Raw genomic sequence first — 18,998 nt, 5'->3', positions numbered from 1 at the left:
TTTCTTGATTCACTACAAATAAGTCTTCCCATAAACAACGGTTAAGACTAGAAGTTGCAGAGAACTGTTTCCTGATGAATCAGCCTTCTCAGAGGAAAGCATATGCTTCTTGTCAAGCGGGAACTTTATTGATATTAAGAGAAAGAATAAGCCATAGTCGTTAGTCTACAATTATTGTCTGAAAATATTAACAACTTTCAGCTTTGGGGGATGTCCCATTACACAATGATATAGTTGCATTACAGTGGTAAATATACCTTGTTGATCTTTCCACCTGTGAAATCTGCAAATCTTTTCAGTGATATTGTGAGAACCTTGGAAGAACGGTGTATGGTAAATCTCTTGGATGCAGGAACCACCTTTTTACACCTTAAAAACAAGCAGAGATAAGTGTTTGAAGGCATCTTCTTTTTTCGCCCCCAAAACAAACTCCTTTTAATGTCTCACGCATGCCTATGCTATTTGAATGATATTTACTTGCATAATAGGTTGGTCTTTTTTCTTTTCATAAACCCATGCACTGCGTGTCAGGTTTGTTAATACACAGAAGAAGGTCAATTTTCCCAACAAAGCGGGAACAGGAATCTCTCACAAAAGGGTATGACCAGGTTGGATGGCAAGGTACCATTTCTTGGTCTACAAAAGTGGCTATTTGAACTCCAATCCTGGATACATTCTTTCAGCTTTCAAGGGAAATACAAATACTGAAAGCGGAACGAGAGAGCCTTGGTCCCCAGGGCTAGAAATTGCAAATAATCTCCAACATAGGTCGACTATCAACATCAAAAATACAACAGAAACACATGGTCATTCTACAGGAGGGAGACATTTAACAGTAGGAAGTCTTCATGTACTGAGCTTGTCTGGAAAGACACTGAACCCATCTGCCATCCTTTGAAACAAAATAGTTCAGTTTGACACATTGCCCGCTCCAAGGTAGGACCTACGGTGTAAGCAGTGAAAATTAGCCACTAGCCCAGAGAACAACGGAAACTGGGCAGTTTACATCAAGAAAAGTACTGTCGAGAGCTAATAAAGAGAAAGAACAAAAGTAGCTCTTTTTGAATTCTGATGGCAAAATACAAGCCAGAGAATTGCAAACCCATAGGGAATGCCTATGAACAAGACTTCCCCCCTCCAAAGAAACAAAAATCCAAGTCTTTTATAAACTTCCACAAAACTTGTAAGTAGATCCAAAGTTTAGAGGTAGTCCAACAGAGTCATGCAACATAGAAAACTGACATCTAGGATTAAGACCTAAGTCGTCAAAATCTTACTCGCTACATTTATAGCAATTCTCTCCATCCAGCTCTTCAGGTTTCACAAAGAGTTCCAGAGCTCTGCTAACAGACGAAACCGCCTAGAGCAGCGAGAAAGAAGAGCGCAAAGTCACCGTAATTCAAAATTCCAGACACATACTAGTAGTTTATAAGAGAATCTTACTAACATACTCAAGCGATCTACTAGGAGCACTGTGAAGAAGGAGGCAGAAAGAGCATGCTCAGCATTGACCTCACCTGGAAGGCATTTGACTTTGGAACAAATACTTTCCCAGTTGCCTACACAGCATCTACAGTGTGCTTTGTCATCAATACTGGGGACAAATTCATCAGTCTAACAATTAGATGTATATTGAGGTAGAACAACAAAGAAGTATGACAGCATTATAATTTTTGCAGAAAGAGAATTCTTTCCCCTTAAACCCAATACAAATGTGGAGACTATTTACATGGGTTCCACGGAAGGAGAAAGTCCAATCCACTTCCTTAGCACCACCAAGCTCTTATGTTTTAACATTATATGTGGTTTGGTTTTTTAAGTTAAACAAGTTTAATTTAGAAAGTTATGCATGTACTTAAACATCATGAATTATATTTAGAAAACATCTTACCTTTATATCCAAAGTGATATCAAGAAATGCCTCATACGTATCTGAAACTGCTTTGCAATTCAAGCACTTCACTGGAAGCAAAATATAAATGCTTAACATTATGTGAAGGAGACTAACTGTCCAAATTCAAGTTGTTGACAGATACTACTTTAGACAAACTACAGACTGCTTTACTACCGACAAAAGACACAGATCAGTTCTAAGGACAGGAATATTTTTTCAAGTACCTCTCGATCTTAGAAATCCTCCAAATATTTGATGAATGATGGTGGTAGCTTGAGAAGATCTGTCCAATCTGGAAATAAATTATAATCAGACCTCCGAAGATTTAAGGCACAGAGTTAACTCTTCAAAGAGTTTGATGAAAACCAAGGATGATGTAGACTTGCGTTGCTGATAGTAAATAAGGCACTAAAAGGTGCTAGAGATCATTTCTGAGAGTAAATAAAGGACTAGAAGGTGCTAGAGAATGTATGAAAGTGAACTTGTTTATGCTTACTCGGTGCTTCCGTTCAAGCACGCTTCCTGCATAGCATCAACAGTATAGCGCAAGAACTCGTGTGCGTCTTCTTGACTGCCAAAACGGAAATGTTGTCCTATTCCTAAATAAGAAGATGATAGTATTGACCTCATTTAAAAATGAAATCATTCTTGTATTTCTAAAATCTCTCTTCATTGGAGTGTTAAAACCACTTAGACACATCAAATAATTATTTGAAGATTACAAGCTATCGAAAAGAAACACATCTGAAGCCACTTACGACTGAGATTACTGATAACATGCGTAGGCTCGATGGCATCAACAGTGCAACGCAGGGCCTGGTTAATGTGAGTCTCCATCGTGCACATCATGCAAAAATCTTGTTCACGACCTGAAGAGTGAAAGAACAAAGCATCCCAGTCCAGCGAAATATCCATACCTACAAACATCTAAGTACAATTTAAACTATAGATACAATATCCACTCTCCTTGCTACATTCTATTCTCCCAAGATGCCAATGTCCCAACAGTCTTGTAACATTTCATTTCACACAACTTGACAGAAGAAAAATATCCACTAAGCCTGTATTCAAATGCATTTTGTGATGAGAAATCTAAAAGACTACTGCAAAGTCGCAGTTGTAAAGGCTGACAGGAATGTGAACTCCACAGGCTGCAAAATGTATTACTCTCTAAAATTACTACCAAATGCATTACTGTCCAATGCACTTCATTATTCCCATGAAGCAATAAATGATCCTTTAATAAACAAACAAACAAACAAACAAACAAATAACTAAATAAATAAAACATGGTGCATTAATTGCACTCCATATGCTATTCGGAGCCCACTGCTAATACAGTGCTCAAAGCCAGCTGCTACAGGTAAAATCAGGCAAATAAGCTTATCTCACAGAATCACTGCTGTTCTTTCACCTTCAGAGCTATCCAACAGATTCAAAATACTGTTAGAAAGTACTCACATGACTGGCTGTGCTCAAGAGAAAGCATGTAATTGGCAAGTGGGGGTGTGTAGGTCAAACACTGTAGAGTAGCATTAAGAAAACATGTGTTGCCAAGATTGTACAGGCCAACTCCAACACTTTGTGTTTCTTGCCAATCCATACAAATCTTCTCAGGTGGAAAAAGAATGCTCTGTGGCGGAGCAATTCCATCATTAACGACTGCAAGAAAGTTAAATTTAAAAAGAGATCTTGTTTGTTTGTTTCGAAGAAAGGTATTTAAAAAAGTACTATTCTGCAGGAGCACCTAGAGGAGCTAGCTACAATCCAAACAAGAAAAACCTATTGCAGACAGCTTTAATACCAACAAATTCAAATTGGCTGGTCAACACAATGTTTTGGGGAAAAAAAAAAAAAAAAAAAAAAAAAAACTTTAGTCAACCATTTTAATTTTTCTAAGGCAAGGCTAACTGCCATTCTGTTTGTAGCACCTAATGCCAAGTTCCTCTCCATCTATAATCTTTAACCTGATTAACTCAACTACTCTTTTTTTCCTTATTATAACTTAAACCACAAACTTAGACTTGAAATTATACGGTAAAAACGTAAAAACTAGGAACTAGGAATGACGGTACCCCTACAGATACCAGATTTTTTCCTGAGCAATGTTATCCTTCAAAAAACCTGTGAAAAATGGAAGCTGTGAAGAGCAACAATCAAACACTTTTCTCTGCAAAACAGAAAAGACATGGAGGAATCTGTGCATTACAAAAAGCTCCCCATATTTCTCTGTTGACTGTAAATATATCAAAATTAATTTCTGTAACATCAGTCACTTCAGTTGCCTTAGGGGATTCGCTTTTGAAGTCTTTCTTCACAGTAGTCCCCTTCTCTAGCAGTGCAACAAGTAAGAACTGCATTTTCTACTTTTGCTTTGAAGACAATGGAGGCAGGATAGAACGCACACTTACTTAGATCTCTTGGGGCAAAAGCCTTAGATTTTTCAGATGATCTACAGTAAATAGCACCTCCACGTCCTTGGGCCACAGAGACTTGGCTTGAATCTTCTGCAGGCACTATCCGGCCCCAGTTGGCGGTGCGTGACATCAGTATTTTAGGACTTGGTTTCTTGGATTTGCCAGACCGCCTTGAAGAGGGCTTTTTAGGCTTTGAAGATTTGGGCTTCTTAGCTACGGTCATTGTTCACATCTGCGACAGAGACAGAAGTTCTGGCTGACGTAAGACTATCAAGAAGCATTCCAAGAAGAAAAGAGTAACAGAAGTCCTGTCACTTAATCTCAAAGAAACAGCCTTAAGAACTAAATCGCTGGTATGAATGATTTAAAAAGAATCCCCAAACTAAACACACAAAGTGAAAATTTCCATCTAAACTCTATCAGTATTACTTTTCGCTTCTGCAGAACTAGTGGCTGATGCCATTTCTTTCCCTTCCGTAGGATTTTAATCCATTACAACTCTGGAGTCTTTTTAATATAAAAATGTAGAAGACGTTCTCTGAGGGGAATCAGTTATTTATTGATTTCCGGAGTTGCGCAATTATCTGTTAATTAGTACCTATGATCTAATAGATAATTGTTGCAATTATCTATTGCTGGCATTAGTAACGGAACACTATTACTTCACTGCCTGCGTTTTTCTGTTTCGTCTGCACAAAGGTACCCAGAACTCACTGCTACTTTTCTTCTGTCTTTCCAGGGCTCGCCCTCTACCTCACTGTCTACTGCACCAGTCATGAGGGGTTTGTTGTGATTCTATAATGAGCCTAGCTTTTAAATACACCTTTTCTGGGCGTCACTTGGTGACGGCAAGTTAATTTGTGAGGGCTCCTCAGTCTACATCATGCGGTCGCTTTTTCCAGGTGAAAAAGCGGAGCTGTAAGTGGCAGTACACTAAAGCCCTGGCATGCTGAGATCCAAGAGGAGAGATGTTTGGCCCTCCTTTTCACTCCTGGGAACCATATACCTCAAAACCCACACAGGATGGGCTATATCTCAGAGAAATCTTGGGAAAGGAGAGCATGAAGAGCATATTTGCAAATTTATTTCTCCCTGGGCTTCTTCTGCTTCTCCAAGAAAGACGAGTTTGAATATAACTTTGGCAGCAGTACTTCTGGTGTTTTACTCCTACCACATTTAAAACTCCTACGACAAACTGAAAAGTTAGACTAAAAAGCAGCTCTTTCCGTTCTCCTTTCTAAAGTTTCACGCTTTCCTCATGCAAAACAACAGGGGAATGTAAGCTAGAAACGGAAATGCTGAATGTAAAACAAAACAAAACAAACCTCAGCCCTCCAGGACAAAAGCCAATAACTGCTACAAAGTCCTTTTTAAAATGCTGATTAGGTTTCAAGGTGATACCGCTTTAAATAAGCGTAGTTGTGTGTCCATAGGCAGAAGCTGAATAATGACAGGATGAACTTCTATACTTCATGTTTTGTTACTGTCTTACTGTAGCACACAGGGACTTGTTACCTTTAGGGAAACCACTACCCTCATGGAGGGTTTAAAACATAAGCTAGTTTGTTATACCAAAATGACGGAGAGAACAAAGCATAAAGTGCTTTCAGATTTCTAGCACGCCTTGATTGCTGTCCATTAAACTTCAGACACGTTAAACAAAACACAGTAAATAAGAAAACTCCTAGTCCCACAGCTGGCAAATTGTGTGCAGAGGTTGTAATTAGAACTTTTTTGCCTTGACGTTTTACATTTAAAATTGATTTTAAATCCATTCTATACACACTTTCCATTCCTGAAAAAACAATACGCAAACCTGACAAATGCATTTACATGAGAAATGAAGTCGTCCTTGTCCGATTGGAAGACTAAGGTGACAGCTCCTGGGCTCAGGGATAAGCTCCGATCTTCACCAGTGACAGCTCCTTTTTTAGGATTGAAAGGGAAAATGTTTCAGCAACACATTGGAAACATACTTAAGGGACAAGAAACAAAATCAAGACTGCAGTGAGAAGGAGAACAGAAAAACAATACTGGGGGGAAAGGGAACGAAAGGAAAGGAAAGGAAAGGAAAGGAAAGGAAAGGAAAGGAAAGGAAAGGAAAGGAAAGGAAAGGAAAGGAAAGGAAAGGAAAGGAAAGGAAAGGAAAGGAAAGGAAAGGAAAGGAAAGGAAAGGAAAGGAAAGGAAAAAAGAAAAAAGGGAAGGGAAGGGAAGGGAAGGGAAGGGAAGGGAAGGGAAGGGAAGGGAAGGGAAGGGAAGGGAAGGGAAGGGAAGGGAAGGGAAGGGAAGGGAAGGGAAGGGAAGGGAAGGGAAGGGAAGGGAAGGGAAGGGAAGGGAAGGGAAGGGAAGGGAAGGGAAGGGAAGGGAAGGGAAGGGAAGGGAAGGGAAGGGAAGGGAAGGGAAGGGAAGGGAAGGGAAGGGAAGGGAAGGGAAGAAGAAAAAAAGAAAAAAAAGAAAAAAAGAAAAAAAGAAAAAAAAAAAAAAGAAAAAAAGAAAAAAGAAAAAAAACAAAAAAAAAAAACAAAAAAAAAAACAAAAACAAAAAAAACAAAAAAAAAAAAGAAAAAAAGAAAAAAAGGGAAGGGAAGGGAAGGGAAGCAAAGTGAAGCGAAGCGAAGCGAAGCGAAGACCTTGATCTTTATACTGACCAATGAGATAAGCCTTACACATTTTTAAGTTTATTTTTGACAACTGGTTGAGGTGTTACCAGCTATTAAGTACAATTCAAGAGCAAATATTAACACTAGAAAGAAGAAATCCAATCCACCACCACTGTTTCAAAATACATCCATTTCTCATTTGGAGATGACGTCTCTCTGGCAAGATAGTAGAAAAACTGTAAATACTGATAGAGCTTCCTCTCCCGATGTTCCATATACATACCGATGCTGTTCCTACACCTACGCTCTGAGCATAAATTTATGTTGACATGAGTGACAAGAGAGGGTGTTACTCCTCTCTTTGTTTGCCTTGAGAGACACACCTCTTGTCCATTGAAAAGTAAATTCAAGATTCCAGATCACTTAAGACAGTTGCTATCCCCCCATTCAGAGTTCTGCAGCAGCACTCTTCAGATGTGTTTAGCAGTCTCTTTAGAAAATGTTATCACTTAGGACCTGCTTCTCAGTAGGTCCACGTTTGGCCTCCGCTTAGCAGAGAGTCAATCCCAGCTTAAGCTTTCGTACAAGAGCCCCTTCACGAAACGGAGTTGAACCCTGACATAACTGAGTTGAACCTTTAACCTTGAAGCTTCCTTAAAGAAGAAAGCAGCACCCAGGCCAGGAAATAGAAATTAATCGTCACTTTACCCTGAAACGCAGTGGGCTATTCTGTGCTGGCAGGATTGCTGCCGGGCTGGCCGACGAGGCGGCGGGCAGCTCCCCGGGGCCACAGGGCCTGGCACAGGGAGCCGCCGGGGGTCTCCAAGGTCCGGGAACAGCGGCAACAGCGGCAACAGCAGGGACAGAGGGGACAGCAGCGACAGCAGCAGCCACCTCAGCCGGGGCCGTCTCCACAACCGCCACAACGGCCTCGGAACGTCGCCGAACTCGGAGCTCCAGCGTGATGCCTTTTGAACCTGGCCGCGCTGCTCATGGCTAAAACCAGAGCGTTTCCTCCGGCGTGTGTTTACTGTCGGTGCCGGATCGGCCCTCACCCCGAGCTCTCCCTGCCGGGAGGGCTTTGGGGTTGGGGTTTCCCTCCCGCCGCCCCGCGCGCAAGGGGTCCGCGCTGGGGAGCAGCATCTCACCCACGGCGAGAGACCGAGGGCACGACATGAAAAAGCCCCGACACGAAAAAGCCACGACATGCGGCCGAGGCGGCGGGGAGACGGCTCTGAGGGAGCTGCCACTTCGCCCCGCCGTCCTCCCCTCCCGGGCCGCCCCGCCGAGCCCCGTGCGCCTCAGGTGCTGCGCTGAGGGGGTGGCTGGCTACTGAGACAGCTGCCCAGGGCACTGCTCATGGCACCGAGCCTGACGGAGGTCAACAAGTGTTGAACAATGCTCTCAGACATCGGGTCTCACTTTGGGGTGGTCCTGTGTGGAGCCACGAGTTGGACTTGGTGATTATTGGGAGTCCTTTCCACCTTGGGATGTTCTCTGATTCTAGGTCAGCAATCCAGTAGCTGATGAGAAGTGTGGAGTCATTCAAAGGGAAGAGAGAGCACAACACTTCTCGTTTGCAGAAGCGGCTATTTGGTAACCAAACCGATGATTCCTTTGCTTCTAGAGCAACTAACAGCAGGGATCCGCTTTACAATGGAGGGAAAAGAGTCGTTGGCATGTCATGTGAAGTAAGCTTCAAATCCCAGAGGATGATTTTGTTGGAACTTTATTCAGCTGAAAACACAGAAGCCTTGCTTCTGCTTGTGTTAGTTACAGCTCCAGTTTACTTTGGTTGGGAGGGAAGGCATTCCAGGCTAATGTGCTGTACCTGTTCCTTCAGCTCATTGTCCATAAACGGAGGAGCAAACGAAATCAGTTTAATCTCCATTAAATGCAGCAGACAAAGCGGAGTAGAGGGCGATCTAGCACTTAATTTTTCCTGTAAGCAGGAAACCCAGAACTCAACAACACTTTTCAAATCTTGTCCTGCAGTAAATGACCAGCTGAGTGAAGCTTGCATTTAGAGGATGTGCTCCTCCAGTAGACGGAAATAGCTTTTCCTCTTCACAAGTGCAACTGAGTGGTGGACTGGCAGCTACGTGGTTAACTAGTTGTGCCAAAGGGGTTGTGTTGAATGCACAGAAAAATATGCAGGTCCCAACAGTAAAGGGTTGTCTGTAGGCATGACACTGAGTACAGATGTTGTCTGCAGGTTCGTGCAGAGTGCACCGCGCCAATAAGCACCCAGAGTCGGAATGCACACGAAGGTCTTTTAATTATATAATTACTTATAGAACTCTGCAGAGTCAGGTACTTGGCCATCTTTCGCAAAGCAAGCACACCTCTGACTCGAATCACCGTCATTTATACACAGGAAACTTGTGAAAACTCTCTCTTTGGCTCCTTTGGATTGGTTATTACAGCTCACCTAACTTATCTCCATTGAGCTTGTGCATTACAGAGGAATACCGGGGGGGAGGGGGAACAGGAGAGGGGGGACACACACCGAATCCCACATTAGCATAGATTAGCATTTTGACAGGTGTGATTTTTAATGTGCTAATGACCCTTAATGAGAAAAAGGTTACTATAGGTCAGTCTGGAGCTGGTGTTCTCCTTCCTGTTTTTTCCCTTTTAGCCCTTCTCTTCCTTGCTTCTGCTAGCTCAAGGCTACCTGTCTCTCTCCTTCTTTATTTTCTCAGCTAAAAGACTGCACAAGCTACAGGCCTCCCTATTTGCTTCAACATTTCCTTGGTTTTGTTTTTGTTTTTGTTTTTTTTTTTTTCCCAGCTTTGGGACGACACAGGTGTGGTTTGATATTTGCCAGTATAGCTAAAACTCACGCCAGTCTGCTCACGCACAATAAGTAGTAAGATTTAAGGACTGGTTTCATCGGCTTCTTCCATACTAACATCCTTCTTATGTTTTAGATATGCTGGAGTTAAATCAACACTAAGTTACTACTTGTGGAGTAATTGCCTTAAGCGACTAGGCATCATAAGCACACCTCCATCCCAAAAGCTACCCGCCTCCAAGGTGCAACCACCCCTCACTGAGCACGCCCTCGGAATTTCTCAGAGCCTGTACCTTTAAACGCAAGTGAGATCATTTCTACCAAGCACAACCAAGATATGCATGACTAGAGTCACTCAAGCTCCACCTTAAAGATAGAAAATAATATCAATTGCTTTAAGAGAAAGGGGATGTTAGGGAAGATACTATCAGGAAGGATTCCTTCTGACATCACTCGACAGGCTGAGCCTCTCACTCCCCCACCCCCACTCCATTGGGACGCCGTGGGGTAAGATCTGAACGCTTGCTTATACCAGGCGTCTCTGTGGAATCTTAGAAATCTCTAGAGTTTTGATGCTTTTTAATGTCTTAATACCTAGGCTGTGTACCTCTGCATTTCATGCATGCTAGCTTGCTTTTGCAGACAGTGAATTTATCACTGACAATCCAAAGAACCTGTGTACCTGTCGCCGTAAGAAATTGCACTTAATTGCATTCTTCCTAGCTGTGAGAGTTCTCCTTGAATGCGACTAGAGCGAGGCCGTACTGCGTTGTTGGTGAATCCGTGACCGTGATAGTTCAGCACCCTGAATCCGACGGGACCCATGACGGTCAATCGGCTACACCCCTTAACGCGACACTACTAGACGAAGAAGATGACAGGGCTTGCATGCACTGCATTAGGCTTTGCATATGAAAACACCCCCAAATAATTTCACGCGCATTTAACGTTTTTAAAGGGAAAAAAACAGGAAGGTGTAGTCTCTCTGTAAGCTACAGCCCTACATAGTTAAGGCATCAGCATTCATTCCTTTGCTTGATAGCAAAGTATGAACATACAGAAGAGTTAAATATTTTCTTTGCATTCTTAAAGGCGATTTTTCAGACTTGGGCTTCAGTTGTTGGAGTTGAAGAGATCAGTAGACATCCTTACTTTTACGTTAAGACCAAAATCTTTATCTAAGATTGTGTTATCGAACGCAACTAAACTCCCACCCCCACATGGTTTTTTTGTAACTTCGCAATGATCTTGCTGCAGTCCCACTCTGATGGTCTTTCAGTAACATGCAAACTGCCGTGGCAGATTCTGTTACAGTGCTTTTCTATTGACAGTGTGCATAACACTCAAGGTAAAGCCCCTCATTTCGCAGTGGGGACATAAAGTGTTTCTTTGGACCCTGCTGCTTCTGTTAGTACTCATTTTTTCACAAACTTGTTGAACCTGAGCCGTGCCTACTGAGCCAACGAATGCTTTGATGACACAGTATTTTGTCAAAGCAGTTTTGCTTCTTGGAGCTACAGAAGCAGCTCTGGCTACGTGATAGGGAATTGTGCTGCATTGGCAAAACCAGACTTAGCTACAGACTTACAACACTTGCTAACTCGATCTATTTCAAATCTCATTTTAACTTTAAAGGACAATCAGTTTTGTGGCTCCTGTCTTACTAATTTGCCTTGTTTTGCATGGAAGGGCAGCCTGTGAATGTTTTGCTTTATTGCATGCTTCAAAAAAAGGCTGAGGAAGAGACTGGAGGAACCTTTTCTATTCTATGGACTTTCCCCCGACAGTGTGGAATTGCAGGCTACTTGGATGAATGTTCCAATGTGAGTAAGGGAGCAGACCTCAGCCAAAGGAGGTGGAATCCTTGCTTAATAGTAAGTATCAGTGTGGGGACATCTTTGCTTAACGGGAGCCATTTAAACTCTTCATAGAAACAAAATAAGCTGGACATCTTATGCTTGGAAAGCAGTATGGTTACACAGCTGCTAACATAATGACTTGAGTCTTCTGCTCTGCAACTTCAGGTTTTGTTTTCAAGAAGTGCATACATCAGTTTAAGCTTTGGACAAGGAGATTTGCAATGCAAATAGTGATAAACCAGAATCAGCGGCGCTGACGAGTGTAATGGTGAAATGCAGCAAATCAAGTATTCCTGGAGAAATGTGAGATTACAAAACTAGCAAGCCATGAAGCACTTTTGTTGTTGTTGCTGTTGTTGGTTGTTTTTTAAATCAATTCTTATATGCTGAAATATCACCTTCAAGAAAATCTGTTTATCTAGCCAGGTAACGGTGTCTCCCTGTAAACAGGAAGGAAATGCCAGGAGCAGCCACACCTCTTTGCTGTCAAAATAAAGAGCAAGTCGAGGCCAACATCATGCCATAGTGCAAAGGCTTGCGAAGAAAGATCATTCTAAGAGGTCTGCAAGAAAAGATGACTTACTTTGTCATAAGTTTGTCAAATAGAATGGACGAGTTAGTAGTCGAGTACCGACTGTGTCCGACTCTACAGCTGCGGCGCAGCTCCAAGTCCCTGTTTTCTCCGTGGACTCGTCTCACAGTTTTTGCACCAGCTCTACTCCTCAATGTTCTGGTGACTGAAACGCAGAAACAAAGTCTTTTGAAACAGTGAAGATGGGATTCTCCTTATTTCACCGTTGCTCTTGTAAAATGGAAACAGACAGACAAAAAAGGCACCCTGAAGTGGATTGAGTTTTCTTTACATTTCAGATCAGAAGTTGGTGTCACAACCACTGCATTCCACTTCTTTATCGCTCTGCACGTTTAAACTGTCTACTTCAAACTGGGACCTGTAGGGAAATTTTTAAAGAGACTGAAAGCTAGCCAGACAAAAACAAACGTGCAACTTTTGTTCCATGCAGGAGGGAAATCTACTCCACTTATTTCTGTCTTGGAAAAGTGAGAACAATCAACACCTTTCTCTAAGGTGTTTTCACTCCATTCATGTCAAACTGTATCTAACAGTGCTCAAAACAAACACTAGGACATTGCAAGCCTCTTCCTAAGAGGTGTATGTTTGATTACTCTGTTTATGCATGCAGCACTTCCATTTCCTGCATTAGGATCTAACAGCTCAAGGAGGGAAGAACCGTTTCAAGAGAAACACCCAAACACCACATAACTCAAACTCGTGCTTTTTAGAAAAAAGCCTGCCCATTGTTTGCCATACAGCACCCTTTGGCACAGGTTGGTTGCTTGCACTGTCATTAAAAGAGCCAAGAGGACAAGGGGAAGGGAAGAGCTACACCACTGTGCTGCTAGGATCACAGCTAAGGTTTACTTTTGTGCTTGCCAGCTATAAAACTAAGTTTGAACTTATCAAGTATCGATTTACTTTGCACAATTAGAACAGTTTGCTTTGTGCCTACCAAGCTGCAATTCACACTGCTCCCTCCCCAAGGAATTCATAAAATCTCCTATTTGCACCTACCTCTCTTCACAGAAAAGTCACTGAGGAGTGAATTCAGCTGACTACAGAAGGCTTTGGGGCCAAATGAAAGCCATGGAGTGACCAAGTGCCATCCTCTTCAGTAACCTGCGCAAATAGGTATCCTGGGGACTTACAGCCACTTACCTGTGCTATATTCTTTTTTTCGTTCCAATTTTGGCTTTCTCAACTGCCTACATTAAGAAAGAGGACAGGGCAGAGAAGGGAGAAAAGACTTGTTGTATTAGACCCATCAAGGATGGGAAATTTCACCATGTTTACAAGCCAGTGCTCCATGGTATACAAAGAGAAGCCTGTAGGCCTCACGCAGGATCCACATCCCAAGTCTGTTGCATGCCATATACACGCGGTTCTGTATGTACCCACATTTCCTAGCTTGCTCATGTTGAATTCTCAAAATTATGAGCAATAGCACCCAAGTGGAAAAGATACATGTCCGGGTTTCAGTTAGGACAGCGTTCGTTCTCCTCCTAGTAGCGGGTAGGTTGCTATGTTTTGGCTTAGAATGTGTGAAAGGATGTTTAGAAGATTGCTGATACCACCCCGATGTTTCAATTGCTGCAGAGCAGTACTTACAACAAGCCAAGGACCTTTCGGTGTCTCACTGTCCTACTGGCGATCAGAATCGGCGCACAGCAACAGCTGCGAGGGGACAGACTCAGGATGGCCGACCCCAACTGGCCAAAGAATTCTATGCCTTATGGCAACACGCTGCACCATGGATAGGGCGGGGCAGCTGGGCTGCTAGGGGTTACGCTGGGCACTGGTCAGCGGGTAGTGAGCAACTGCATTGTACATCACTTGTTTTGTACACATTACTAGTAGCAGTACTATCATCATCATCATCATCATTATTATTTTCCTGTCATAATAAACTGCCTTTATCTCAACTCGCGGGCTTCACTGTCCTGTTTCTCTCCCCCATCCCAGAGAGGGAGGTGGGAGGGTTGCAGAAGGGCTGTGTGGTGTTTAGCTGCCGGCCGGGTTAAACCACAACACCACCTCAAAGGGGTTGGGGAAAAAAACAGTTTTTTTTAGAAAAGCGGAAGACTTTCACTGAGAAGAGGGATGCTAGTTTTAAGGTACTGGTACGCCATCAGCATGCTCATAGGCCTCTGCTGATTTTAGCCGGAGGTTTATCAGGCCACAACTCACTGCACATGCTTTCTCTCTTGCTTTTCAATCTACAAATCGAACAGAGATTTAACATATAGAAATACAGTACCTTGAAAAGCATCTTCTCTTGACATTTCCCCTCAGTATCGCCATACTTTCTTCAAAGCTGGAGACTGAACACCGCAGGATGCTTTTGCTCATTGATCTTCAACGGTGTCCGTTGAAACATTCAATACTGGGAGAAGAATAATCCTAGGGAAAGAAGGAAACAAGAATATATTTATGTGAACCACGTAGATTCAGATAAAGAAATTCTGCCTCACGCAAGTTTAATTGACCCTCCTGACTTGGTAGTGGGGCAACTAATGGCAGGCAGACACTGAAACGCTGCTGTGCTCAAGAAAAACCGGGAGAGAAAAAAAAAAAAAAAAAAAAAAAAAAGCTTTCAAAACTAAAGCTTCCCTTTCCCCACCGTTTTCTTGTGGATAACTTAAGCTTAATATCCTTGGCAAAAAGATATTGCAGCAAAACCTTTCACATAAACTTAGTGTTTCGTGAAAAACAACAACAACAAAAAAACCTTTAAATTCAATTGGAATTTTTTTCAATAAATTCAATTGGAATTTAAATTCAAAACTTTAAATTCAGTTGAATTTAAATTAAAAAAAATAAACTAATTAATTTAAATTAAAAAAAATTAAATTCAATTGACTGTTCAGAGGAACAGTCAAGCTTGACATTATACATCCTAGAATTAAAATCTAGTTTGAGTTTTTCTCCCATCTCCAGACCTTGCTAAAGATGCTTATTAGGAGCTCTGTCAAAAAAAGTGAAAGGCTTGTTATATCAAAGCTTCGAACCCTTCTTACTGCCCTTGACCTTCTTCACATTGCTGCTCCTACAAGGGTGAGCACTATCATTTTTAGTACGGGAGGGAAGCTGTCATATCCTTGAGTGGGGGGTCGTTCTGTTTACAAAATGAAGTTCCAGTAAGAGTACATCAAATGAACCAACTTTCTTCGAACTTTAATTCATCACTATATTGAATGAATGACCTCTGGATTTCTCTCTCCCATTTGGAAGTCAATTTGAAAACAAACTACCTCTGCCATAAAGAGCCAGGCATCAGAGACACCTGTTGCGCCTCAAGAACAGAGAAGGTATGAACGACAAGAGCAGCTGAATAAAATGCAACTTGCCATTAGAAATGGGTGTACTGGCATCTACAGGTGCTGCTGGCATCTCCTCATTTTCATTACTCTCTTCATCTGGTTTCTCGTCTTCAGTAGCAGGGTTCTGCTGTGGTGACTTGGAGTTGTCGCATGGAGCACACGCTGCAGAGGTGCGACCTTGCAAGAAAGAATAGATACCAAAGATCTTCGTCGTGCATTTTCAGTTACAAATGCAGAGACAAGTCTTCAAATCCTTAGCGTTAAAGCACGTACCTCTTTTCTCACGAGATTCTTTAATTTGTTCACAAAGTCGTCTAAACTCTGTATCCATTTCGTTCCTCACCATTGAATATGCAATGCCTTCCAAAACATAGGCACTGTGACGATCTGAAATTTTACACACTTTAACTGAATGTTGTCTACCAACCAATGAAACTGTTTTGATCACAGAAAAAAATTGCTTTCTTCATAGGTTGGTTCCGAAAGGTTCTCTCAGTGAATATTTTCAGCATAACAACATCGAAGTTAATTAAAACAAAAGCACTAGTTCCTTGGGAACACTTATATCACAATTCCATGCCCAAGTAGCAAAATGATAAAATATTTACACTGTGGTAAGAGATGTTCTCTGTGGACGTCCAAAATCATCTAATCCATCCGAAGTCTATTGTCCGCACACAGCACTTATCCATCTATACGTTCGACAGATTTTTTAAACTAGGGCTAAAAAGCACATCCTCACCTGTAGATCTTTGATCCGGGTAGTACTCTAAGGCATTGTTACAGATTAGATCGATGTCCTTCAGCTAGTCTCCGGCAGCGAGGTACTGGCGCGAGTCAATTTGAGTCAGAACTGTTGAAAGATCCATCGGCTCTTTAATCCTTGTGGCATAGTCAGGTACCTGCAGATCAAATACAAGCATTCAGAGGTTTTCTTAACCTTGCACACTGTCTACCAAAATTATTCTGAAGACTTTAAATAAACAACTTCCTAAAAACTCTGAACATTTGCGATGCATCAGAAGATGCTGAAATTAACCAGTTTGCTTCTCAAAAATGGAAGGGCTCTTTCATTTTTCATTAGCGCGGCCACGAGAGGACAACAAGAAGTAGGGAGGTCAGAAGCACATGCATGGTAGAGAAGAAACACTGAGGGTGGGAGATTCATTTCACTTTGCTTCAGAAAATCACAACAGTGAAAGCTGAGCAAGCCATCCGGCATTCTCTTTGTTGTTGACATTGAGGAAAAGGTGCATGAATTGCACCTGTGAAGTACCTATTGCAGGCATCTACTTTAGAATGAGATAACTGGGCCCTGAGGTGCTCATTTCTTCCCTCAGACCAGAAGAGGAGACTAATGACCAGTTCAGATGAGGACATATGTATCTGTCTAGATTTTTCACAGCTCAAGAACCTAGGAGAAAAGGGGAAGAAAAGCCAGTGTAGGCCCACATGAAGACGACTTTGCTGATCCGCAGGTATATTCAAGTTACATCTGTCTTTGAAATATACGCCCCTAGTTTAGGCTTATCTCATAAATTAAGGAGAAAAAGGCATCTAAGCAGCCAATTGGAGGAAAAAGAAAACACACTGCACTTATGGTTGATTCCTATTGAGGAGTTCCAGATGAAACAGAGAACAGGATCTCAAAACTTATTTTTACAAACTGCTGCTCCTATTCCTGTTCCCACAGGAACTGACAGTCCAAGAAAGGGCTTCAGACTTCACTCAAGTACTCCTGTAAATACTGTTTGTAATTATAAGGAAAGATCTCTGTGCTTCTCAGTGCTGTGACACGCCTACATATCAAAGCTTTTTCACGAGCAAACTGTGTTGGCATTTGGACTGGCTTTTTAGAATGAAACCAGGGCTTTCAGCGAATAATCCCATAAGAGACATTTGAGAGTCAGCAGAAGTAAAAGCACTGCCTCTGCTTCTTGCAAAATCCTAACAGTGCAGCCCTAAAAACAAAGTTGAACCTTCCCCAAAACGCTGAGAAGTACAAACACTGAGAAGTTACAGACACACACAGATCAGCACTACTTTACCTTCTGTGGGTCAACGGGCTTCGCAAATTCCCTGAAACGTCTGTCAGTGGCAAGTCTGTGAGTAACGTCCCTCAAGAAAATTCTAAGGTCACGCAAGGTATCCTCCTCTTCCTCCTCCAGCATCCCTACTTCTTCCTCTTGTGGCTTCTGAGGCTCAGCTGGTGGTGCTACAGGCACAACTTCCAGTGTCCGATCAACTTCAATTCATCAGGAAACATTAGCCAATTTACAGTACTCAGATACAAGCATATGACAAATTACTGACAGAAAATGACCACCAAAGCAAAGCCCAAAGAGCTAGTAACTTCGATAGGAAAGTTTTAGATGTACTTCTCATATCCTCCTCACCTCTTTTCTTTACGGGAGGCTTAGCCACTTCATTTAGAATTAGGTCCTCAAAAAAAGGCTGCTCTCTCTGCCCTACCAGGCAACTCAATATTGCACACTTCTCCAAATTCCGTATTAAATAATTTTTGCATCTAAAGCAGAAGGAGGAGAGACATTTCAGATTTAAGGCCACAAAAATTCATCTTCTATTCCAAAAAGACGAGTACCTTTTCAAATTAAGAATAACCTGAAGAACACAAACTGAAAAAAGTTATCATCCTGGCCTTAAAACGCTACATTTTCACAGGCTGGCACGGCAAATTCAAATATCACCTTTAAGAATCACCTGTAGAATTAAAGCTCGCTGAAGGGATTGTACGCTACACTGGTAAAGTAATGGCTTTCACCACATCCAACAGCGCCTCCTTTGTATTTACTTGCCTTGCTGCAGCCTTTACTTAGACCCTTTATGGCTATCGAGGGAAGAGAAAGGCTTCAGCAGACAAGTGAGGGCTTTTTGCTGAGTTTTTATTTCTCTACCAAAAGGTGTCTGAAGTAGCTAGTACCTCTACGTCTTCCTCCATTTTCAAGTTCTAGTATTAAAAGGTAGGTGAGGAATTTCACTACTTCTTTTAGAAGGAATTTACAGCCTGTACAAAAACTTCTGTGGGAACTCAAGCACTTTCAAAGCAGTTGATAATAAACACGTCTAGGTTAGACCCGTTCTCTTCCCCCAGTGACTGAGACCAAATCATCAGAATGAGAACAGCTTGGTCCTGTTTTGGGCACCTTCCCTTAATGTAAACTCTCAGAAGTCAATGAAGTTCTGCACCTACTTCTACTACAGTTTATTTAGGATTACAACTAGAATTCGATTCCAAAGTTACTTTAGCAGAAATTGGAACTCAGCTTTCCAGCTTGGAAAGCTTTGGCCTCTATGAAGAAAGAAACTGATTTATTTATTTATTTTTTAATCAAAGTGTTTCAATTCTCTACTAAATTGCATTATTAGCAGTTTACCCAACATAGCATGGAATGGCAGACAGTCAGAAGAAATCTCTTCAGTAAAAACATCCTCTTGTCATTTCAAGCACTTCATATTCTTGACTGAACCACTTTGTAGCCACCAGAATTATTGTATTAATTTATTATTTGCAT

General features: G+C 41.9%; 1 long non-coding RNA gene across 1 annotated transcript; it reads right to left on the bottom strand.

Moving 5' to 3' along the window:
• Nucleotides 1-1,296: 1,296 nt before the first annotated feature.
• Nucleotides 1,297-2,150, bottom strand: LOC311428578. The gene is made up of 3 exons (XR_014687777.1): nucleotides 2,119-2,150; nucleotides 1,892-1,962; nucleotides 1,297-1,360 (listed from the first exon to the last, which is right to left on the bottom strand). It is a non-coding gene; the product is annotated as an uncharacterized lncRNA (long non-coding RNA).
• Between the last annotated feature and the right edge of the window lie 16,848 nt (nucleotides 2,151-18,998).

Source organism: Aythya ferina (assembly GCF_964211825.1).
Source record: "Aythya ferina genome assembly, contig: HAP1_SCAFFOLD_96, whole genome shotgun sequence".
Taxonomy (NCBI): domain Eukaryota; kingdom Metazoa; phylum Chordata; class Aves; order Anseriformes; family Anatidae; genus Aythya; species Aythya ferina.
Note: the sequence above shows the minus strand (reverse complement) of the source record. Positions and strands in the feature narration are given on the sequence as shown.